Source organism: Bombina bombina, chromosome 4 (assembly GCF_027579735.1).
Source record: "Bombina bombina isolate aBomBom1 chromosome 4, aBomBom1.pri, whole genome shotgun sequence".
Classification (NCBI taxonomy): domain Eukaryota; kingdom Metazoa; phylum Chordata; class Amphibia; order Anura; family Bombinatoridae; genus Bombina; species Bombina bombina.
The window spans coordinates 105,207,405-105,231,930 of record NC_069502.1 but is presented as its reverse complement, the minus strand read 5'-3'; the positions used below and the strand labels follow the sequence as shown (position 1 = coordinate 105,231,930).

The 24,526-nt window shown below is 37.6% G+C and overlaps 1 pseudogene; it reads left to right on the top strand.

The window, feature by feature from the left end:
* The window catches only part of LOC128655956 (cytochrome P450 2K6-like), a 466,864-nt pseudogene that overhangs the window by 402,918 nt on the left and 39,420 nt on the right, over positions 1-24,526 (top strand).

Genomic DNA, 24,526 nt, shown 5'->3' with positions numbered 1-24,526 from the left:
TGGAATCAGCCAATCAGATTGAAGTTCAATCCGATTGGCTGATCCGATCAGCCAATCAGATTGAGCTCGCATTCTATTGACTGTTCCGATCAGCTAATAGAATGCGAGCTCAATCTGATTGGCTTTCCATCAGCCAATCAGAATTTTCCTACCTTAATTCCAATTGGCTGATAGAATCCTATCAGCCAATCGGAATTCGATGGACGCCATCTTGGATGACGTCATTTAAAGGAACCGTCATTCGGCGAGTAGGCGTCGGGAGAAGAGGATGTTCCGCGTCGGCTGGAAGATAATGGCTCCGGAAGAAAGAAAATTGAAGATGCTGCTTGATAGAAGACTTCAGCCCGATGATGGAGTTCTTCAGTCGCCGCTTGGATCCAGACCTCAGCCCGAGGATGGACGTCACTCTTCAGCCCCCCGCTTGGGCTTGGATCAACACTTCCGAGGACCGATCGGTGAACCTGGTATGGTGAAGATAAGGTAAGAAGATCTTCAGGGGCTTAGTATTAGGTTTATTTAAGGGGGGTTTGGGTTAGATTAGGGGTATGTGGGTGGTGGGTTGTAATGTTGGGGGGGTATTGTATGTGGGTTTTTTTACAGGCAAAAGAGCTGAATTCTTTGGGGCATGCCCCGCAGAGGGCCCTGTTCAGGGCTGGTAAGGTAAAAGAGTGTTGAACTTTTTTAATTTAGAATAGGGTAGGGCATTTTTTATTTTGGGGGGTTTGTTATTTTATTAGGGGGCTTAGAGTAGGTGTAATTAGTTTAAAATTGTTGTAATATTTTTCTGATGTTTGTAAATATTTTTTTATTTTTTGTAACTTAGTTCTTTTTTATTTTTTGTACTTTAGTTAGTTTATTTCATTGTATTTATTTGTAGATATTGTATTTAATTAATTTATTGATAGTGTAGTGTTAGGTTTAATTGTAACTTAGGTTAGGATTTATTTTACAAGTAATTTTGTAATTATTTTAACTATTTTAGCTATTAAATAGTTCTTAACTATTTAATATATATTGTACCTGGTTAAAATAAATACAAAGTTGCCTGTAAAATAAATATAAATCCTAAAATAGCTATAATATAATTATTATTTATATTGTAGCTATATTAGGATTTATTTTACAGGTAAGTATTTAGCTTTAAATAGGAATAATTTATTTAATAAGAGTTAATTAATTTCGTTAGATTTAAATTATATTTAATTTAGGGGGGTGTTAGTGTTAGGGTTAGACTTAGCTTTAGGGGTTAATACATTTATTAGAATAGCGGTGAGCTCCAGTCGGCAGATTAGGGGTTAATGTTTGAAGTTAGGTGTCGGCGATGTTAGGGAGGGCAGATTAGGGGTTAATACTATTTATTATAGGGTTAGTGAGGCGGATTAGGGGTTAATAACTTTATAATAATAGCGGTGCGGTCTGCTCGGCAGATTAGGGGTTAATAAGTGTAGGCAGGTGGAGGCGACGTTGTGGGGGGCAGATTAGGGGTTAATAAATATAATATAGGGGTCGGTGGTGTTAGGGGCAGCAGATTAGGGGTACATAGGGATAACGTAGGTGGCGGCGGTGTACGGAGCGGCAGATTAGGGGTTAATAATAATATGCAGGGGTCAGCGATAGCGGGGGTGGCAGAATAGGGGTTAATAAGTGTAAGGTTAGGGGTGTTTAGACTCGGGGTACATGTTAGAGTGTTAGGTGCAGACGTAGGAAGTGTTTCCCCATAGCAAACAATGGGGCTGCGTTAGGAGCTGAACGCGGCTTTTTTGCAGGTGTTAGGTTTTTTTCAGCTCAAACAGCCCCATTGTTTTCTATGGGGGAATCGTGCATGAGCACGTTTTTGAAGCTGGCCGCGTCCATAAGCACCGCTGGTATTGAGAGTTGAAGTTGCGTTAAATATGCTCTACGCTCCTTTTTTGGAGCCTAACGCAGCCATTCTGTGAACTCTCAATACCAGCGGTATTTAAAAGGTGCGGCCAGAAAAAAGCACGCGCATCTAATGCACCCCTTTGGCCGCAGAACTCTAAATCTAGGCGTTAGAATTATATTAATCACTATGCTATAGTCATTGAGTTTTTGTTCTTTATCATATAATCACTATCATTATCATCACATCAATAATATAGGAATGTACCTCTTACATCACTTGAGTATCACTAGTAAAATATGGTTCCAATATTAATATTTATTTGGAACGCATCTACTAAATAGGATGAGTTTAGCCTTTTTAATGGTGTAGATATAGGATTAGGGATAGATTATATCACTTTATTTATCGCCAAATATATCATACTACAGTACACTCACAAGAATAATTGATCCATCATCAACTATTAACTTTTCATATCAACTATTTAGCTCACCTTTAAGAGTAATTCAACACATTAATTGCTATTTATATTCACCATCTAGCATATACATTTAGAGTAACATTATGTAGTTGCACACACATAACACTTTGAGAAAGATCAACTAGACACGCATGCCCCCTCTTTACATATATACATAATGTTTATAATTTAGGAACTACAGAGCAAATTCAGTAAAAATCTAATATCCATCAGGGATATTTAAGATCAAGATTAGTTTATTATGACAGTAATATAGTGTGGTATTATTATTGGTAGTCACAGCCATCAATCTTGATGACATCCACACTAGTTATCCAATGAGAGTAACTATAGCCATCAATCTTGATGACATCCACACTAGTTATCCAATGAGAGTAACTATAGCCATCAATATTGATGAAGGGATCATAGATTCTCCAATGAGCGTGATATAGGGGAGTTCTGTCACTAGTGGAATAAACAAAACCCACAGAAGCTGATGAGCTGTTTTATATATAAGAACCTTTATCAAAATTAGGAAATATAATTTCCATTCAAGGTATTTTATGGAGGACTATGTACATGAATATTATGTATCAATATAGCTATAAATTAGCATTTACTAATGTATTGGACAAATAAGGATTATTGGCTCATATCTGAAGAAATAAAAGATGGGTATAATTGGAGACATATAATCGCCACATAGTTTGATAAAATGATTAATTAATCTAAGACAATACTAATTCTGTACATGGTGTATTATTTACAGTGAGTTTATCACAGTAAAAGGTTTTTTTAGCATCTTAGGATGTAAATTTGAATGTAAATACGGTGATGTAGGTTATTAGATACAATCCATAATAAGGTGGGCAACAGAGGGATGTAATGTTTGGCTGTGGGGGATTTAAAACCTTGTGCTTTCATATGTATTGCAGATGCCTTAGGAAACAGCTTGTGTAGCAGAGAATCGCGTTGCAAACTGCTTTTAATCCTTAGAGACAATTGTGCCAGAAAGTGTATTTTTTTTGTTTTAATAAAAATGATTTCACCACAACTGTGAAGCACAAGTGACCCTCTGTCCTGCAATAGGAGCCAGCAAGGGGTTGCATTAATCCACACTGGAGATCAGTGAGCTGGTACACTGTGAGATCCCAGTCTGCTCAACTTAGCACATCCGAGTGCTGTCGTGTTTGTGAGTATTGTTAAACACCTTTCACTTTTGAACACTTAAGAAGAATAACAGAGTTGCACTAGGAGGCGCCTTCTTTTTTGCAGAACAGAATTTTTACAGATGATACTAAGTTGTGTAAGATGATTAGGATGGCATTCTTTTGCAAAGGGATTTACAAAAATTGAAAGGACGGGCTGGTAAATGAAAAATTTGATTTAATACTGGTAAATGTAAGGTTCTACATTTTGGCAGTACAAATATGCAGGAAGCCTAATATTTAAATGTGACTAGACTTAACAAAAACAGATGTGGAAAGAGATTTGAGCATATTTATAGATAACTGTCAGGTATTTTTCCCTGAGGTTGCAGTCTCAGAATTGTGATGTCCTCGCTTATTATTTAAAGGGCCTCTGTTCAGTATGCTTTGCCCTTGCGTTGTCTCAGACCTGTTTGTGAGTTCCTGTGTATTTCCTGACTGTCTGACGTCTCTACTGGTTCCTGATTCCTGGCTTGTTCCTGACTCTGCTGTTCTCCTAGTTCCTGATTCCAGCTCATCTGACTACTCGCTTTGGCTCCTGACTTGGCTCGTCTGACTACCAGCTCTGACTTTGACCCATGACTTGTTATTTGACTTGTGGACTTTTTATTATTTTTTGTTATTGATAAAGGTATGATTATTTTTGCACTTTTCGTCTCAGTCTAATTCCTGGCACCCTGACATTAAGCAAGGGCCATGAATCCTGATGGTGCTAATAATCCACCTTTACCTGCCATCATTTCCAGGATGGATAAACAGGATCACCGCTTGGATCAATTTGCACTAGCCCTGCAAACCCTGCTGACTTGCACTGCACATTTGGACCAGAGTGTCCCACAAGTTATGGCTGCTCCTGTTTCCACTGCAGCACCTAGTCCTACCAGGAGCATGTTCAGTTCTGCACCTCTACTTCAGCAATATGGATGCAATCCTTTTTAGTGCAGAGGGTTTTTGAAACAGGTGTGTATTTACTTTGAGAGGTTACCTCAGGCGTTTCCCTCTAACAGAGCTAAGGTGGGATTTCTCATCTCGTTACTCTCTGACACAGCTCTTGCCTGGGCTAATCCCTTGTGGGAGACTAATAAACCTGTGATTTCAAATTACCCTCATTTTATGGCCTCATTTCGAAGGGTATTTGATGTTCTGGCTCGCTCCTCCTCTGCTGCTAAATGACTCATGTCCATTCAGAAAGGTATGAGATCTGTTGCTCAGTATGCCATTGAGTTCCGTACGCTTGCCGCTGAGGTAGGTTGGAACAATGAAGCCCTTGTTTCCACCTTCTTTCATGCACTCTTTGATGCGATTAAAGACGAAGTTGCTACCAGATATTTACCAGAGGATCTTGAGGCATTGGTGTGTTTTTTAATCCTAATTGACATCAGACTAAGTGAGAGGCCCTCTTTCAAGGAGTGCTTGTTGAAGCCTCTTGTTCCGTTAACTCCTACATGTTGGTTCCCACCCATGCCTCCCTCTCCTCCCATGCCTCCTGGTCCCGAGTCACCAGGTACTGCTGAGCCGATGCAGTTGGGATTCATGCATCTCTCTACAGTGGAGAGGGCCTTTAGGAGGAGGGAGGGGCTCTGCCTCTATTGTGGGTTACAGGGCCACATTTTAAAGTCTTGTCCCACATGGCCGGGTAACGCTCGCACCTAAGGTCCTGTTGGGGGCAGACCTTGGGTGGTTTATCCTCGTCCCCAGAACCGCTAAAGGAGAAATCTTTGGTCATGGTTGTCCTTTCCTGGGTGGACTCCTCCATAGTTACCAAGGCTCTTGTTGACTTTGGTGCTGCAGGCTATTTCATTGACAGTGCTTTTATATCAAAGTACTCCATTCTTGTATTGCCTCAGTCCGTTCTGCTTGCTATTGAGGCCATTAATGGCAGGCCCCTTCAGCCCGCACTCGTTACTCAAGAAACCGCTTAATTATCCATGGCTGTTGGGGCTCTCCATTTTAAAACCCTCCAGTTCCAGGTGATAAACTCTCCGCATTTTCCGGTTGTTCTGGGTTATCCCTGCCTCCAGAAGCACAATCCCAGTCTCGACTGGTGCAGCTCTGAAATTTTGTCATGATTCCCACTTGTCTTCAGAAACCAGTCAAAGTCTTGTGCACTTCTTCGGTATCTCAATTGCCAGAGGAGTACCAAGAGTTCCTAGACGTTTTTGACAAGGTGCGTGCTGGTACATTGCCTCCTCACCAGTCTTCCAAATGTGCCATAGACCTGCAACCCGGAGCCATTCCTCCTCTGGGCCGGGTTTACCCTCTGTCTGTTGTGGAGAATTGTGCTATGGAGGAGTATGTTGCTGATGCTCTGTTGTGGGGGATCATCCAAAATCCTGCTCTACTGCAGGAGTTGGCTTCTTCTTCATGAAGAAAAAGGGTGGTGAGTTAAGACCATTCATCGATTATAGGGGTCTTAATCGTCTTACCATTAAGATTGCTTACCCTATACCGCTCATTATGGAACTCTTTGACCGCCTCAAGGGAGCTACAGCCTTTTTGAAACTTGATTTGAGAGGAGCATACAATCTCGTTAGGATTAAGGAGGGCCACAAATGGAAAACAGCATTTAACACCAGGAGCGGGCATTATGAGTATCTTGTAATGCTCTTTGGCCTGTTTTCCAGGAATTTATTAATGATGTCCTATGAGATATGTTGCAAGAGTGTGTTGTGATGTACTTAGATGATATCTTCTATAAAGAAGCATAGATGGCGCCACATAGCATAATTCCGTATAATATATCAAGATAAGAAATTGTAGCTCAAATGCACTCACATGTAGAAAAGCACCAAGATGTGGTGCTGACTGGGCAAGCCAGAACCTCAGAGTTGTCCGGTAAAATCTCCTCTCAATCTGGGACTCCCAGGTGCCAAAATGGTAATCACCAAAGCAGCTATGTTGTTGGGCAAGGCACTGTTCCACCTCCAACAGTGTGTGAGTTTACTCCAAATATAGGTATCCAAAGAGGAGCAATGTAGCAAGATTGTATATAATAAAAGTGTTTATTTAAACACATTAAAAACACAGCGAAAAATCTTCCAAGACTAGTTCTTTAAACAGTTCAATGTGTGCATTTTCTGTCAAAGTTGGTGTAAAATTGGATTTCTTTTTAAGAGAGGTATGTACATAATCATCCATTAGATGTTCAACTAATAAATCAGGTTCACTGTATATGATATTAGTTGTTATTCTACCCTCCATTTGGTCCGTAAGGATCGGTATAGCGTTTATCTCTTTCAGTTTTTTGCTAGCAAAGTATTTTTGTTAGGATAATTTCCATGTGAAATTGTTCAAGTCCACAAACAAATTGAACAAATTGTGTTTGTTAGATGGACTAAATGAAAGCCCTTTTCCCAAAACCCTTACTTCATCATCACTCAAGTGATGAGAAGATAGGTTGAAAATCCCTTTTTTTAGTGTCTGTAGTCTCTTTTCTTTGGAGGCTCTACTATGTCCACTGGATCCTCTTCTACGTGTCCTCTTTTGTTTTTTAAGTTTGGGGTGTGTGTCGTGAGGGGTTCTAGATAGTGCGATATATTCGTTTGTTGGTATCTTGGTACTGGGCGTCTGTCTAAAAAACGAGGATGTTCATTATGTGAGTTAGTATTTCTTGCTTTATCAGAATAAAGTGGTCTATCAGGGGTTTGATAGTTTTCATAGTGTGTACTAGGAATACTATTTCTTTCTGAGTATGAGGAGGTAGTGGCAATCTGGCCATCGTTTTGCTGTATGGGAAGTTGTTCATAATTTCTATGACTATTATAATGTTGGTTATTTTCCCTCCTATTAAAAAATTGATTGTCCTCTCTCTTGTGATAAGCCCTATTGTCAGTTAGTTTATGTCTCAAATCATATGAATGTATTTCTGGAACCATTGTTTTATTTTTATAGTGGTTCCCCTTATGATAATGATTGTTACTATGAATATTTTTGTTTTTGTTAAAATTTTCATGTCTATTTTTGTTTTTATTTTTGTTCTGTCTGTTCACCAATGGACATTGGTGAACAGACAGAACAAAAATAAAAACAAAAATAGACATGGAAATTTTAACAAAAGCAAAAACAAAAATATTCATAGTAACAATCATTATCATAAGGGGAACCACTATAAAAACAAAACAATGGTTCCAGAAATACATTCATATGATTTGAGACATAAACTAACTGACAATAGGGCTTATCACAAGAGAGAGGACAATCCATTTTTTAATAGGAGGGAAAATAACCAACATTATAATAGTCATAGAAATTATGAACAACTTCCCATACAGCAAAAAGATGGCCAGTTTGCCACTACCTCCTCATACTCAGAAAGAAATAGTATTCCTAGTACACACTATGAAAACTATCAAACTCCTGATAGACCACTTTATTCTGATAAAGCAAGAAATACTAACTCACATAATGAACACCCTCGTTTTTTAGACAGACGCCCAGTACCAAGATACCAACAAACGAATATATTGCACTATCTAGAACACCTCACGACACACACCCCAAACTTAAAAAAACAAAAGGGGACACGTAGAAGAGGATCCAGAGGACATAGTAGAGCCTCCAAAGAAAAGAGACTACAGACACTAAAAAAAGGGATTTTCAACCTATCTTCTCATAACTTGAGTGATGATGAAGTAAGGGTTTTGGGAAAAGGGCTTTCATTTAGTCCATCTAACAAACACAATTTGTTCAATTTGTTTGTGGACTTGAACAATTTCACATGGAAATTATCCTTACAAAAATACTTTGCTAGCAAAAAATTGAAAGAGATAAATTCTATACCAATCCTTACGGACCAAATGGAGGGTAGAATAACAACTGATATCATATACCTGATTTATTAGTTGAACATCTAATGGATGATTATGTACATACCTCTCTTAAAAAGAAATCCAATTTTACACCAATTTTGACAGAAAATGCACACATTGAACTGTTTAAAGAACTAGTCTTGGAAGATTTTTCGCTGTGTTTTTAATGTGTTTAAATAAACACTTTTATTATATACAATCTTGCTACATTGCTTCTCTTTGGATACCTATATTTGGAGTAAACTCACACACTATTGGAGGTGGAACAGTGCCTTGCCTGACAACATAGCCGCTTTGGTGATTACCATTTTGGCACCTGGGAGTCCCAGCTTGAGAGGAGAGTTTACCGGACAACTCTGAGGTTCCGGCTTGCCCAGTCAGCACCATATCTTGGTGCTTTTCTACATGTGAGTGCATTTGAGCTACAATTTCTTATCTTGATATATTATACGGAATTATGCTATGTGGCGCCTTCTCTGCTTCTTTATAGATTAATTCGTTGTGGATGGCCTTATACATTGAGGAGAGCTGCCTTTCATCCCTGTAAATATTGGGGATACTTGTGGACTTTATTTGGACTTTAATTTTGTCTATTAGGACACCAACATTTATATCTGTGCATTTTTATATTTTATTATATGTTTGTATGTATATGCCCTTGTGATAGTATATCCAGGAATTATATATACTAAGAACTGTGATTATTTACAATTTATATTTTGCTGTTATTTTGCATATCTTGATAGCGCCCCTATTTTATATTATTGTATATTCCCCATCTGGGGTATATATATATATATATATATATATATATATATATATATATATATATATATTCTATCTTCATACACTCACCCACTCTTGAGGCTCATACTTCTGATGTTACTCAGGTACTTCAGAGATTACGTTACAATGGCCTGTTTTGCAAACTTGAAATGTGAGTTCCATCAGACTCAAGTAACCTTCCTAGGTTATGTGATCTCCGTTGCAAGGTTCTCCATGGATCCTGACAAGTTGTCTGCAGTCCTGCAGTGGCCTCGTCCAGTTGGTCTTCGCTCTATTCAACATTTCTTGGGATTTTCCAATTACTATATTCAGTTTATTAAAAACTTTTCTTTCTTGGTCAAACCTATCACTGACATGACCCGTAAGGAGATTGATTCACTCTGTTGGTCACCTACTACCAATACGGCTTTTGAGAGTCTTAAGACTGCCTTTGCTGCCACTCCAGTTATGGCTCATCCTAACCCTGTCCTGCCTTTCATTCTTGAGGTCGATGTGTCTGAGACTGGAGTAGGTGCCCTCTTTTCTCAACGTCCTACGCCTGACGGTTCCTTGCATCCATGCGGTTTCTTCTCTAAGAAATTGTCTCCAGCGGAGTGCAATTACGAAATTGGTGACAGGGAATTACTGGCCATAATTTTGCCACTCAATGAATGGAGGCAACTTCTCGAGGATACTAGCGTACCAGTGCTCATTTTTACTGAACACAAGAATTTGACTTAGCTATCAGAAGCAAAATGTTTGTCGCCCCGACAGGCCAGATGGGCGCTATTTTTGTCTCAGTTTAATTATGTGTTCTCCTACCTGCCTGGTAGTAAGAATGTTAGGGCTGATGCCCTCTCTCGACAATTTTCGCCTCTGTCCAAGGAGGAGTCTGTATCTATTCCAGTTATACCTCCTGACCATATTTTGGCTACCATACGTACTAATTTGACTTCTCCCTTGGGGGAGGAGATCCTGGCTGCACAAATCAATGCACCTCCTGAGAAACCTACAGGTAAGTGCTTTGTTCCTGAGAATCTTCGAACTAAACTTTTGCACACTTACCACTATCCTAAAGCCGCAGGTCACCCAGGCAAGAACCAAATGATTTGGTCTGTCACTCCACAGTTCTGGTGGCCAGGTCTTTGTTCTGATGTTGCTGCGTATTTTGCTTCCTGCTCAGTCTGTGCACAGAATAAGACTCCTCGACATCTTCCTGTAGGTCTTCTTCAACCTATTGCTGATGGTGAGTGAACTTCATTGTCGAGCTCCCTGTTTCCAATTGCAATACTGTTATCCTAATGGTGGTTGACCGTTTTTCTAAAAATGTCACATTGCATTCCCTTGAAGAAGCTGCCTACCACTCAGGAACTTCAATTTTTTCCTGGAAGGTTTTCCGTTTGCATGGGTTACCCAAGGAGATAGTTTCGAACCGGGTTAGCCAGTTTGTCTCCTTGTTATTACTCGTGGACTTTTTATAATTTTTTGTTATTAATAAAGGTGTGATTATTTTTGCACTTCTCGTCTCAGTCTGATTCCTGGCACCCTCACAATAACAAGCTAAGACTGAGTGTGCAATGTGAGGCAGCAGTTTCTAAGGCTAATAAGATACCAGCATGTATTGACAGAGGCATTGTTGCAACATAGTAAAGCATAGTCCTGTTGCTGTATAAATCTATGGTGAGACCTCACTTGAGTATGGAGTTCAGTTCTGGGGACTGATTTCCAAAAAGTACCAGATTACAAGTGGAGCATTATTTAACACTCAAGCGTTAACTCCACTAGAAGTAAGCTTCTTGCGCACCTCGGGTATCGCTCGTATTACAAGATAAAAGTAAACTGTTTTCGCTCGTGCACTAACCCGATGTGTGTAAGAAGCCAAACTAAAAATATTGTGTACACAATAACCTATTCCCCCATAGAAGTCAATTGAGCAAAAAAAAGTGGAAACAAACCCTACTCACATGCAAACATGATTGCATATTCACTAACCTGACATGAAAATAGGAATTTTCTATTCCAATGTTCTTCACATATAAGAACATGTTCTATTTATTCCTAAATACATATATATATATATATATATATATATATATATATATATATATATATATAAAATGTTTTTTTTGCACAAATATATTTTTATGCCTATATATATAGTAAGTTCCCACGAAAATAGGGCACTCAATTCCTCCCGTATGTGTTTGTAAATTTTGTCCTGTCTCTTACAAGTTTTATATTATTGTTTTATTTAAATGTATTGTATACATGGACAGCGCTGTGGAATATGATGGTGCTTCATAAATAAAGTATATTAATAATAATAATTATATATATATATATATGTACATGATTATATACAGGTATAGATATATACAGATATACAGTATGTACAGGAATATATTTATTTGAAAAAACATAGAACATTCTGCTATGTGCAGAACGTTAGAATGTCAAATATATACAGTAAATACACAGTATAACACTTTATTAAAAATATGCTTTTACATGTTTTAATTTACTTAACTGCAAATGGTTCCAATGCACTTATTTTTGTATATATATATATATATATATATATATATATATATATATATATATATACATATATATATATATATTGGGTACTTGTAAAGCTCGGCTAATCACCCATAAGGGTCTCAAGGCGCTGCTCATTTTATTACCTTGGAAGGATGAGTGGACCTCGTCGGGGATTAAACCTGCAACCCTTGGGTTGCTACAGAGCTCAGCCACAGTGCCTTAGCATGCTGAGCTATCTGTCTGTGTAAATGTGCGTAAATGTGTATAAATGTGTGTAAATATGTATTCATGTATATATATATATATATATATATATATATATATATACATGTGGTGGTATAGCACTCTCAGAAAAACTTTTAAGACATCCTGCCCGGGGTGCATTTAAAGTATAAATTCATGCCTCCATAAGTAAAAAGCACTCACCGGGTCTTGAATAAATATAACGTATTTATTTACGTGATGTTTCGGGGTTGCCCTGTCCTCAGACAATCATTACACCATAACATTGAACTTACCTAACTTATAGGGATCCCTAACTCCCACCCGCGGTACTGTCAGTGGCGTTCCAGAAGTCCTGCAACCGCGTGGTGCATACCTATGTCATGGGTTGTCATGGCAACCGTACGCCGTGCGGCAGACCTATGTAAAGTTAAAACAAAGTTAAAAACAAGGATGCGGTAATATATACAGTATAGAGAGAGGCACACAATGTATATACATCATTATGGGGATACACATAACTAGAAATTCACATATTCATTATTGCTTCTATAGTAAGCGGGCATTCTAACAGAAAAGGTGCATATCGTACACTAACATATGGGAATGCTAATTCATCATAGAGCTACTGAGTCCCTGTAGTAACATACAATTGCACCAGACAGAATCGAGAAGATTATATATTGATCTGTCTGTGCAATTATATGTAGGGCAATAGATCCAAAAACAACCCATCATTAATGTTATAGGGGGAGGAGGGATCAAAAAAGTATTGCATAGAGTACTGTTATGTGCTGTCAGTTTCAGATCAATCATGTGTATTGTTATACAACTATAGGGAGATAAGATAAATGATGATAGGATATGCATACAAGAAAAATGTATGTATATAATGGACCGTAATTACAGAAAGCAGTGCCAGTCCAGGTGGACATTCAAACCCTGGGGGGCCATAGTACCCAGGTTGAAGATCCATCTAGACTATATATATATACACACACACCGGGCTTTTTTGTGGGGGTACTCACCGGTACTGAGAACCTATACTGAGAAAAAAAGGCTTTGCCTGCTGTCATGTGTCTGTCCATCTGCTGTTGTATGGTATAGCAAACACTTTACAGCACAGGCCTTATTTCACTCTGGACCTATTTCAGGGCTCTGACAGTTTTAAAGAATCCCTTATTGTAAATAAATCATAAAAACACCTATTTAAAAGAAGCCAGTCCCTACATTCAAGTAAAAAAAACTTCATGAACTTATCGCTTTTATGCGATCATCATAGTAATAACAACCATCACATACAAGCGACCTCTAGCTTCATTTTATTGCATGGTTTAGGTTAGCAGTCATAGGTCATAGATTCACATTTTTTTTAAAAAAAATCTAGATTTGGTCAAATAAATGAGATAACTGTGAGAGTATAAATGAAAATAACATTTATTGACAATCTATGTAACATTTATTGCGTACTTGTAAAGCGCGGCTAATCACCTGTAAGGATCTCAAGGCGCTGTTCATTTTATTTGTCCAGCTAGTGATGATTTGTGATGGGAATATTTTATCTGGGTTTTGTTTTAGTTATTTCTACTACTCCAAATAACTTTGTTATTGAGTAGGAGTTTGCATTAAATGGCTTAAGTCAGCCATCAGGATTTTTAAAAATCAGATTGGTGTTTTACCTTTAACTTTATAGAACAGTTTATTCTTAATGAATCTGTCCGGCTTTATTTCTGAGCTGTTTCTGATACACTCATAAATGGTCCAGACCAGTGATAGCCTAATTTAGAAGTGTTAAGCTCCATATATGAATTTATGGCTATGAAACCAAAACAAAAAAAATACTTTTCCGAATAATGTCCAGTGCACACAGTAAAGTCTGGGAGAAATCTTTATCTTCTCTTCTCCCCTCCACAAGGCTTTTTTAAGTTGTGAATGCCTTGTTCACCCACCCAACAGTCATCCCAAAGCCTACATTTTCAGTTCTGCTTTTCTCTGGGGTAAAAGACAAACAAACTGGCACATATTTAAAATTCTGCTTTTACTTTGGGGTCACAATATATTTGGGCTCATATATGCTAATTTCTTAGCCCTTGAAGGCCGCCTCTTATTGGAATTAATTTTGTTAGTGTTTCACAACTAGGGGGCATTAGTTCATGTGTGCTATATAGATAACATTGTGCTCAGGCACATGGAGTTACCTAGGATTCAGCACTGATTGGCTAAACTACAAGTCTGTCAAAAAAACTGAAATAAGGGGGCAATCTGCAGAGGCTTAGAAACAAGGTAATCACAAAGGTAAAAAATATATTAATATAACTGTTGGTTGTGCAAAACTGAGGAATGGGTAATAAAGGGATTATCTACCTTTTTAAACAATAACAATTCTGATGTAGACTGTCCCTTTAATCTATTGTTGTACTAGAAATCATAGAAAGCCTGGTCCTTTTGTTCTTTGTTTTTGAGATACCATGATCCATCCTTTGAAGGGTCATGAAACCCAACATTTTTCTTTCATGATTCAGATAGAGAATACAATTTTAAACAACTTTCTAATTTACTTCTATTATCTAATTTGCTTCATTGACTTGGTATAATTTGTTGAAGGAGCTGCAATGCACTACTGGTTTCTAACAGAACACATAATTGAGCCAATCACAATCAGTATATATATATATATATATGCAGCAGCCAATCAGCAGCTAGAACCTAGATTCTTTGCTACTCCTGAGCTTTGCTACTCCTGAGCCTTCAGCAAAGCATAACAAGAGAAGGAAGCAAATTAAATAATAGATGTAAATTGAAAAGTTGTTTAAAATCGTATTCTCTATCTGAATCATGAAAGAATAATGTTGGGTTTCATGTCCCTTTAGATTTATCTTGTGACTGTTATAGATCTTATGGTAGTTTATCATAGATGCAGCTAATAGAAGAGAAAGCCTATTGAGTTCAAAGTTTCGCTTTAATATCTGATTTAATACTACTACTACTACTACTACTAATAATAATAATAATAATAATAATAAACTCTCAAGTAAACAGGCAGTGATAAAGAAAAAAAATCTTCCTATATAACACAAGCAATTTTAACCTTGAATTCTATTCTAGTTATATAGGCCTAGATTACGAGTGGAGTGCAATATTGCTCTTTCTCAAGCACAATATTGGTGCTCCACTCAGTAATAGCAGCGCACGTAAATGTGTGCTGGTATTACAAGTCAGTCACAATGCGAATGAGACCTTGCGTTCACGTTGCCTGGGAGCCAAGCGCTTACGAGAGAGCACTTCTATTGGCTCCAATTGAAGCCTCGTTCTCATGCCGTCAGACACAGCAATCCACCTAGTGTAGCGCAGAGGGCATATCGCACAGCATTGGGCATCAAATTATTTTTATATGAATATATACATATATATTTATGTGTTTATATGTGTATATACACATATTAACACATAAATATATATGTATATGAGCATATACATATATAATTACAGTAAAAACACAGTCCCCCATTCACCTCTATGTAAAAGCACTTTCAGTGCAGTTTGTTTTTCAAACTACCCACATCTCTTCACTTTAACCCCTTATAACTGATTTGTGCATTTTTAATAAATAAATAAAATAAAGATGCTTATATTTTTATTTTATGTTAAATAACTGTCCTCTTTATTTGGTTGCAATTGGGCAACTTTTTTTAATTAGCCAGAGGTCTGACCTCTGGTTAATTGTGCTAAGCGTGAAGTGAAACCTCGAGCTCGCAGGAGCATTAACCATCATCTTATAATAGCTGGATATTTAACGTGTGAAAATTTGTTCCTTTACAGGCGCACGTTAAGATAGCGCTCCACTCGTATTCTATTGTATTGTTACTATCTCCTTTATCAAAGAGTTTCACACATTTATTGCTCTTGTAGTAAAAAACAAAAACATTTTTTCATTCCTTAAAGTGTTATTTGAGAAGCAATGTTGTAAAAGTTAGTCCTCCTGGCAACTATATGGATCATGAATATATTTATTTGAAGTATTCATATTATCTTGTGTGCACCTGTTTCCTACAGTAAAAATACCAATATGGCTAACATATCCTCATAGCTTAAGTCCTCCATTCCAATTATAGTTCAACAATGTCCTTTTTTAAATGATCTCCAAAATTGGATGCTATACTTAGGATGAGTATTTATGTATGGACAGAATTATGTTTTCTTTCCTTGCACTCCTGTAATTTTTTAATAAATGCTAATATCTTATTTGCCTTGGAATCTACTGAGTGATATTGAGCAGTACTTACTAGATAACTATCTACAAGGACCCCTAAATCCTTTTTGAACCGGTTTCATCAAATACTTTCTCAAGTGATAGGTAACGCTTATTTTTGCTTCCAAAATGTTCTGTTATAGTTATCAGTGTTGTATGTCATTTGCCATTAACAAGCCCATTCTTCCAGTGTTTGCAAATTCCCTTGAAAATAAATCTTATCATGCTCTGACCTATTCACAAAATTTAGTAATTTAATCTAGCATGGTTTATTTCTTATAAAATAAAGCTGGCTGTCACTCCTATTTATTGGTCTATATCTGTTATTTATATGAATTAGCAGCATCTCTACATATTCATTTTTTTAACATGAAAAAAACAATACAGCTTTATCAGTTGTGCACTTCTTACTAGTGCTTATTAGCTAATAGGCACTTCTTAATAATCCTTATTGTCTGGTTAACACTTCCTGTTAATGCTCATTGGTTGACACTTGACAGGCACTTCCTGCTTATACTCGCTGAATATATTAGTTCAGATATAAATGTAAACAGATTTTAAAGTGTTACATTCCCTCAGAATCCAGAATACCAAGAGAAGAAAGCAAATTTGTTGATAAAAGTAAATTGTAAAGTTGTTTAAAATTACATGCCCTATCTGAATCATGACAGTTTAATTTTGACTAGACTGTCCCTTTAAATATTTAATAATCCATTTATAATACCAGATGTTGTGTTATTCTTTGTACAAGGTTGCACTAAAGATAATGTTCGATTCAGTTTCACTTGTAATCTAACCCTTGCAGTTTACATTTATGGCATTTAGATAAAGTGCAGATAGTTTTGTTTAACTGAAATATATTTTAAATATGTGTTGCATATTTGTTTCATTTTCATTTCTTTATATATATAACATTTAGGAAGAGAAGGTTCATAGAAAATATTTCAGCAATGAAAATCTGGTGCATCTTGTGAGTGATTTATTTGGTGCTGGAATGGAGACAACATCCACGACTCTGCGCTGGGGTTTTCTGATTATGATGAAATATCCAGAAATACAAAGTAAGAAAATATTTTATGTTACCTTTAAGTTTTTTTTATATATTTAATAAATCCAGATTAGAGCAAAACAATGATTTATTATGATATAAAGTTATTAGGCTACATTTACTAATCGCCTGACGGACAAGGACGGACATCTTTCCCCTGTCTGTCCAGCATCTCAGCTGGCGGGAAGAAATATGCTGCCTGCATTTATCATTGCACAAGCTGCTGAGAAGCCTGGGGGATTGACGAATGTCACTTTAGAGTTGGCATAGCAGGTTAAAGGGACATTAAAGTAAAACAATCTTTCATGATTCAGATACAGCACACAATTTTAAACAACTTTCCAATTAACTTCCATAATCAAAATGGACAGAGTCTTTTTATTTGCACACTTTCTGAGGAGCCAGCTCCTACTGAGCATGTGCAAGATGCACAGAATATATTTATATTCATTTTGTGATTGGTGGAGGGAGGGAAAATAGAACTAATTTAAAAAATTGTCAGAAATCTACTACTCATTTGAAAAGCAAACTAAATGCCTTTGCATTATATATTTATTAGGCGCTTACTGATAATGCTATTCTTCTATGTTAAGTGGTCCTTTAAGAAGCAGCGGTCTGATGAGCGAGCCTATAGCTAAAGGTGCTCCAAAGCTGAATTCACAGATTCTTAAATGGAGCCCATAGTGTAAGGTGGAAGTTTCCATTAGGCCATATTGTAACCACAAGTTTCTTCTGTACTGAAACCAATTATGGACAGTTAATAATAAGTCACTGAAATATGCAATTAAAGACTGTGTAAAATATAGCAGATCCAAGTGTTGGGTCAGCACTACTGTGCAGTGCTCGAGTGACTGGGGTATACTGCCAAACCCCTCCTAATATCGATATATACAAATAGTCACTAGCACCTATTTTCTTAGTAGAAAGTTCTTTACTTAAGACATAAAAACAAGCAACGTTTCGGGGTTTAACCCCTTAGTCATACTGTATGTTACATGTACATAAATTCTCTGATTTTAAACACCATTTTCCATGCCAGGAATCCCTGTGCGTACTTTTAGCACCATCTAGTGGTAATAAATACATATTACACCTTAAAGTATACTTGTAACAATATTAAAAACACTCAGCTAGATTACGAGTTTTGCGTTATGAGTAAAAAAGCAGCGTTAAGGCTTATAACGCTTTCCCTACCGCTGCTATTACGAGTCTTGTAGGTACAGCTGTCCCGCACACTTTTTTGGCCGTACCGCAAATTAACTTATGCAATTTTCGTAAAGTCTTTTTTCAATGTGACTTCCATAGCACCGGTATTACAAGCTTTTTTTGGAGGCCAAAAAGTGAGAGGTACAGCCTATCCCAGAAGATTCATAACGCATTCTAAAGCTGTAGCATAAAACTCATAACTAAAGTGCTAAAAAGTACACTAACACCCATAAACTACCTATTAACCCCTAAACCGAGGTCCTCCCGTATTGCAAACACTAATATAAAATTATTAACCCCTAATCTGCCGCTACGGACATCGCCGCTACTAGAATAAACATATTAACCCCTAAACCGCCACAATCCCGCATCGTAAACACTAGTTAAATATTATTAACCCCTAATCTGCCACTCCTAACATCGCCGCCACCTACCTGCATTTATTAACCCCTAATCTGCTGCACCCAACGTCGCCGCCACTATACTAAATTTATTAACCCCTAAACTTAAGTCTAAGCCTAACACCCCCTAACTTAAATATAATTAAAATAAATCTAAATTAAAATTAATATCATTAACTAAATAATTCCTATTTAAAACTAAATACTTACCTGTAAAATAAACTCTAAGATAGCTACAATATAACTAATACTTACATTGTATCTAGCTTAGGGTTTATTTTTATTTTACAGGTAAGTTTGTATTTATTTTAACTAGGTAGAATAGTTACTAAATAGTTATTAACTATTTACTAAGGCCTAGATTTGGAGTTCGGCGGTAAAAGGGCTGTTAACGCTCCGCGGGCTTTTTTCTGGCCGCACCATAAATTTAACTCTGGTATCGAGAGTTTAAACAAATGCTGCGTTAGGCTCCAAAAAAGGAGCGTAGAGCATTTTTACCGCAAATGCAACTCTCGATACCAGAGTTGCTTACGGACGCGGCCAGCCTCAAAAACGTGCTCGTGCACGATTCTCCCATAGGAAACAATGGGGCTGTTTGAGCTGAAAAAAAACCTAACACCTGCAAAAAAGCAGCGTTCAGCTCCTAACGCAGCCCCATTGTTTCCAATGGGGAAACACTTCCTACGTCTGCACCTAACACTCTAACATGTACCCCGAGTCTAAACACCCCTACCCTTACACTTATTAACCCCTAATCTGCCGCCCCCGCTATCGCTGACCCCTGCATATTTTTTTTAACCCCTAATCTGCCGCTCCGTAAACCGCCGCAACCTACGTTATCCCTATGTACCCCTAATCTGCTGCCCTAACATCGCCGACCCCTATATTATATTTATTAACCCCTAATCTGCCCCCCTCAACGTCGCCGACACCTGCCTACACTTATTAACTCCTAATCTGCCGAGCGGACCTGAGCGCTACTATAATAAAGTTATTAACCCCTAATCCGCCTCACTAACCCTATCATAAATAGTATTAACCCCTAATCTGCCCTCCCTAACATCGCCGACACCTACCTTCAATTATTAACCCCTAATCTGCCGAGCGGACCTCACCGCTACTATAATAAATGTATTAACCCCTAAAGCTAAGTCTAACCCTAACACTAACACCCCCCTAACTTAAATATAATTTACATCTAACGAAATAAATTAACTCTTATTAAATAAATGATTCCTATTTAAAGCTAAATACTTACCTGTAAAATAAATCCTAATATAGCTACAATATAAATTATAATTATAATATAGCTATTTTAGGATTAATAATTATTTTACAGGCAACTTGGTATTTATTTTAACTAGGTACAATAGCTATTAAATAGTTAAGAACTATTTAATAGCTACCTAGTTAAAATAATAACAAATTTACCTGTAAAATAAATCCTAACCTAAGATATAATTAAACCTAACACTACCCTATCAATAAATTAATTAAATAAACTACCTACAATTACCTACAATTAACCTAACACTACACTATCAATAAATTAATTAAACACAATTGCTACAAATAAATACAATTAAATAAACTAGCTAAAGTACAAAAAATAAAAAAGAACTAAGTTACAAAAAATAATAAAATATTTACAAACATAAGAAAAATATTACAACAATTTTAAACTAATTACACCTACTCTAAGCCCCCTAATAAAATAACAAAGACCCCCAAAATAAAAAATTCCCTACCCTATTCTAAATTAAAAAAGTTACAAGCTCTTTTACCTTACTAGCCCTGAACAGGGCCCTTTGCGGGGCATGCCCCAAGGATTTCAGCTCTTTTGCCTGTAAAAAAAAACATACCATACCCCCCCCCAACATTTCAACCCACCACCCACATACCCCTAATCTAACCCAAACCCCCCTTAAATAAACCTAACACTAAGCCCCTGAAGATCTTCCTACCTTGTCTTCACCATACCAGGTTCACCGATCCGTCCTGGCTCCAACATCTTCATCCAACCCAAGCGGGGGTTGGCGATCCATCATCCGGTGCTGAAGAGGTCCAGAAGAGGCTCCAAAGTCTTCCTCCTATCCGGCAAGAAGAGGACATCCGGACCGGCAAACATCTTCTCCAAGCGGCATCTTCAATCTTCTTCCATCCGGTGCGGAGCGGGTCCATCTTGAAGCAGGCGACGCGGATCCATCCTCTTCTTCCGTTGCCTCCCGACGAATGACGGTTCCTTTAAGGGACGTCATCCAAGATGGCGTCCCTCGAATTCCGATTGGCTGATAGGATTCTATCAGCCAATCGGAATTAAGGTAGGAATTTTCTGATTGGCTGATGGAATCAGCCAATCAGAATCAAGTTCAATCCGATTGGCTGATCCAATCAGCCAATCAGATTGAGCTCGCATTCTATTGGCTTTTCCGATCAGCCAATAGAATGCGAGCTCAATCTGATTGGCTGATTGGATCAGCCAATCGGATTGAACTTGATTCTGATTGGCTGATTCCATCAGCCAATCAGAAAATTCCTACCTTAATTCCGATTGGCTGATAGAATCCTATCAGCCAATCGGAATTCGAGGGACGCCATCTTGGATGACGTCCCTTAAAGGAACCGTCATTCGTCGGGAGACAACGGAAGAAGAGGATGGATCCGCGTCGCCTGCTTCAAGATGGACCCGCTCCGCACCGGATGGAAGAAGATTGAAGATGCCGCTTGGAGAAGATGTTTGCCGGTCCGGATGTCCTCTTCTTGCCGGATAGGAGGAAGACTTTGGAGCCTCTTCTGGACCTCTTCAGCACCGGATGATGGATCGCCAACCCCCGCTTGGGTTGGATGAAGATGTTGGAGCCAGGACGGATCGGTGAACCTGGTATGGTGAAGACAAGTTAGGAAGATCTTCAGGGGCTTAGTGTTAGGTTTATTTAAGGGGGGTTTGGGTTAGATTAGGGGTATGTGGGTGGTGGGTTGTAATGTTGGGGGGGGTATTGTATGTTTTTTTACAGGCAAAAGAGCTGAAATCCTTGGGGCATGCCCCGCAAAGGGCCCTGTTCAGGGCTGGTAAGGTAAAAGAGCTTGTAACTTTTTTAATTTAGAATAGGGTAGGGAATTTTTTATTTTTGGGGGCTTTGTTATTTTATTAGGGGGCTTAGAGTAGGTGTAATTAGTTTAAAATTGTTGTAATATTTTTCTTATGTTTGTAAATATTTTATTATTTTTTGTAACTTAGTTCTTTTTTATTTTTTGTACTTTAGCTAGTTTATTTAATTGTATTTATTTGTAGCAATTGTGTTTAATTAATTTATTGATTGTGTAGTGTTAGGTTAATTGTAGGTAATTGTAGGTAGTTTATTTAATTAATTTATTGATAGGGTAGTGTTAGGTTTAATTATATCTTAGGTTAGGATTTATTTTACAGGTAAATTTGTTATTATTTTAACTAGGTAACTATTAAATAGTTCTTAACTATTTAATAGCTATTGTACCTGGTTAAAATAAATACAAAGTTGCCTGTAAAATAAATATTAATCCTAAAATAGCTATAATATAATTATAATTTATATTGTAGCTATATTAGGATTTATTTTACAGGTAAGTATTTAGCTTTAAATAGGAATAAGTTATTTAATAAGAGTTAATTTATTTCGTTAGATGTAAATTATATTTAAGTTAGGGGGGTGTTAGTGTTAGGGTTAGACTTAGCTTTAGGGGTTAATCAATTTATTAGAATAGCGGTGAGCTCCGGTCGTCAGATTAGGGGTTAATAATTGAAGGTAGGTGTCGGCGATGTTAGGGAGGGCAGATTAGGGGTTAATACTATTTATGATAGGGTTAGTGAGGCGGGTTAGGGGTTAATAACTTTATTATAGTAGCGCTCAGGTCCGCTCGGCAGATTAGGGGTTAATAAGTGTAGGCAGGTGTCGGCGACGTTGAGGGGGGCAGATTAGGGGTTAATAAATATAATATAGGGGTCGGCGGTGTTAGGGGTAGCAGATTAGGGGTACATAGGGATAACGTAGGTGGCGGCGCTTTGCGGTCGGAAGATTAGGGGTTAATTATTTTAAGTAGCTGGCGGCGACGTTGTGGGGGGCAGGTTAGGGGTTAATAAATGTAATATAGGGGTCGGCGGTGTTAGGGGCAGCAGATTAGGGGTACATAAGTATAACGTAGGTGGCGGTCGGCAGATTAGGGGTTAAAAATTTAAATCGAGTGGCGGCGATGTGGGGGGAGCTCGGTTTAGGGGTACATAGGTAGTTTATGGGTGTTAGTGTACTTTAGGGTACAGTAGTTAAGAGCTTTATGAACCGGCGTTAGCCCAGAAAGCTCTTAACTCCTGCTATTTTCAGGCGGCTGGAATTTTGTCGTTAGAGCTCTAACGCTCACTTCAGAAACGACTCTAAATACCGGCGTTAGAAAGATCCCATTGAAAAGATAGGATACGCAAATGGCGTAGGGGGATCTGTGGTATGGAAAAGTCTCGGCTGAAAAGTGAGCGTTAGACCCTTTAATCACTGACTCCAAATACCAGCGGGCGCCCAAAACCAGCGTTACGAGCCTCTAACGCTGGTTTTGACGGCTACCGCCGAACTCCAAATCTAGGCCTAAATAAATACAAATTTACCTGTAAAATAAAACCTAACCTGAGTTAAACTAACACCTAACATTGCACTACAATTAAATCAATTACCTAAATTAAATACAATTACCTAAATTACAAAAAAAACCCCACTAAATTACACAAAATAAAAAAACTAATTATCAGATATTTAAAGTAATTACACCTAATCTAATAGCCCTATCAAAATAAGCCCCCCCCAAATAAAAAAAACCCTAGCCTAAACTAAACTACCAATAGCCCTTAAAATGGACTTTTGCAGGGCATTGTCCCAAAGAAATCAGCTCTTTTACCTGTAATAAAAAATACAAACACACCCCAACAGTAAAACCCACCACCCACACAACCAACCCCCCAAATAAAATCCTAACTAAAAAAACCTAAGCTCCCCATTGCCCTGAAAAGGGCATTTGGATGGGCATTGCCCTTAAAAGGGCATTTAGCTCTATTGCTGCCCAAACCCTAACCTAAAAATAAAACCCACCCAATAAACCCTTAAAAAAACCTAACACTAACTCCTGAAGTTCCACTTACAGTTTTGAAGAGCCGGGTAAATTTGTATTTATTTTAGCTAGGTAGTTAGTAAATAGTTAATAACTATTTAGCAACTATTCTACCTAGTTAAAATAAATACAAACTTGCCTGTAAAATAAAAATGAACCCTTAGCTAGCTATAATGTAACTAGTAGTTATATAGTAGCTATCTTAGGGTTTATTTTACAGGTAAGTATTTAGTTTTAAATAGGAATTATTTAGTTAATGATATTAATTTTTATTTAGATTTATTTTAATTATATTTAAGTTAGTGGGTGTTAGGGTTAGGGTTAGATTTAGGTTTAGAGGTTAATAAATTTAGCATAGTGGCGGCGACGTTGGGTGCGGCAGATTAGGGGTTAATAAATGTAGGTAGGTGGCGGCGATGTTAGGGGAGGCAGCTTAAGGATTAATAATATTTAACTAGTGTTTGCGATGCAGGAGTGTGGCGGTTTAGGGGTTAATATGTTTATTATAGTGGCGGCGACATTGATAGCGGCAGATTAGGGGTTAATAAGTGTAGGTAGGTTTCGGCAACATTGGGGGTGGGAGATTAGGGTTTAATAAATATAATGTAGGTGTCGGCGATGTTG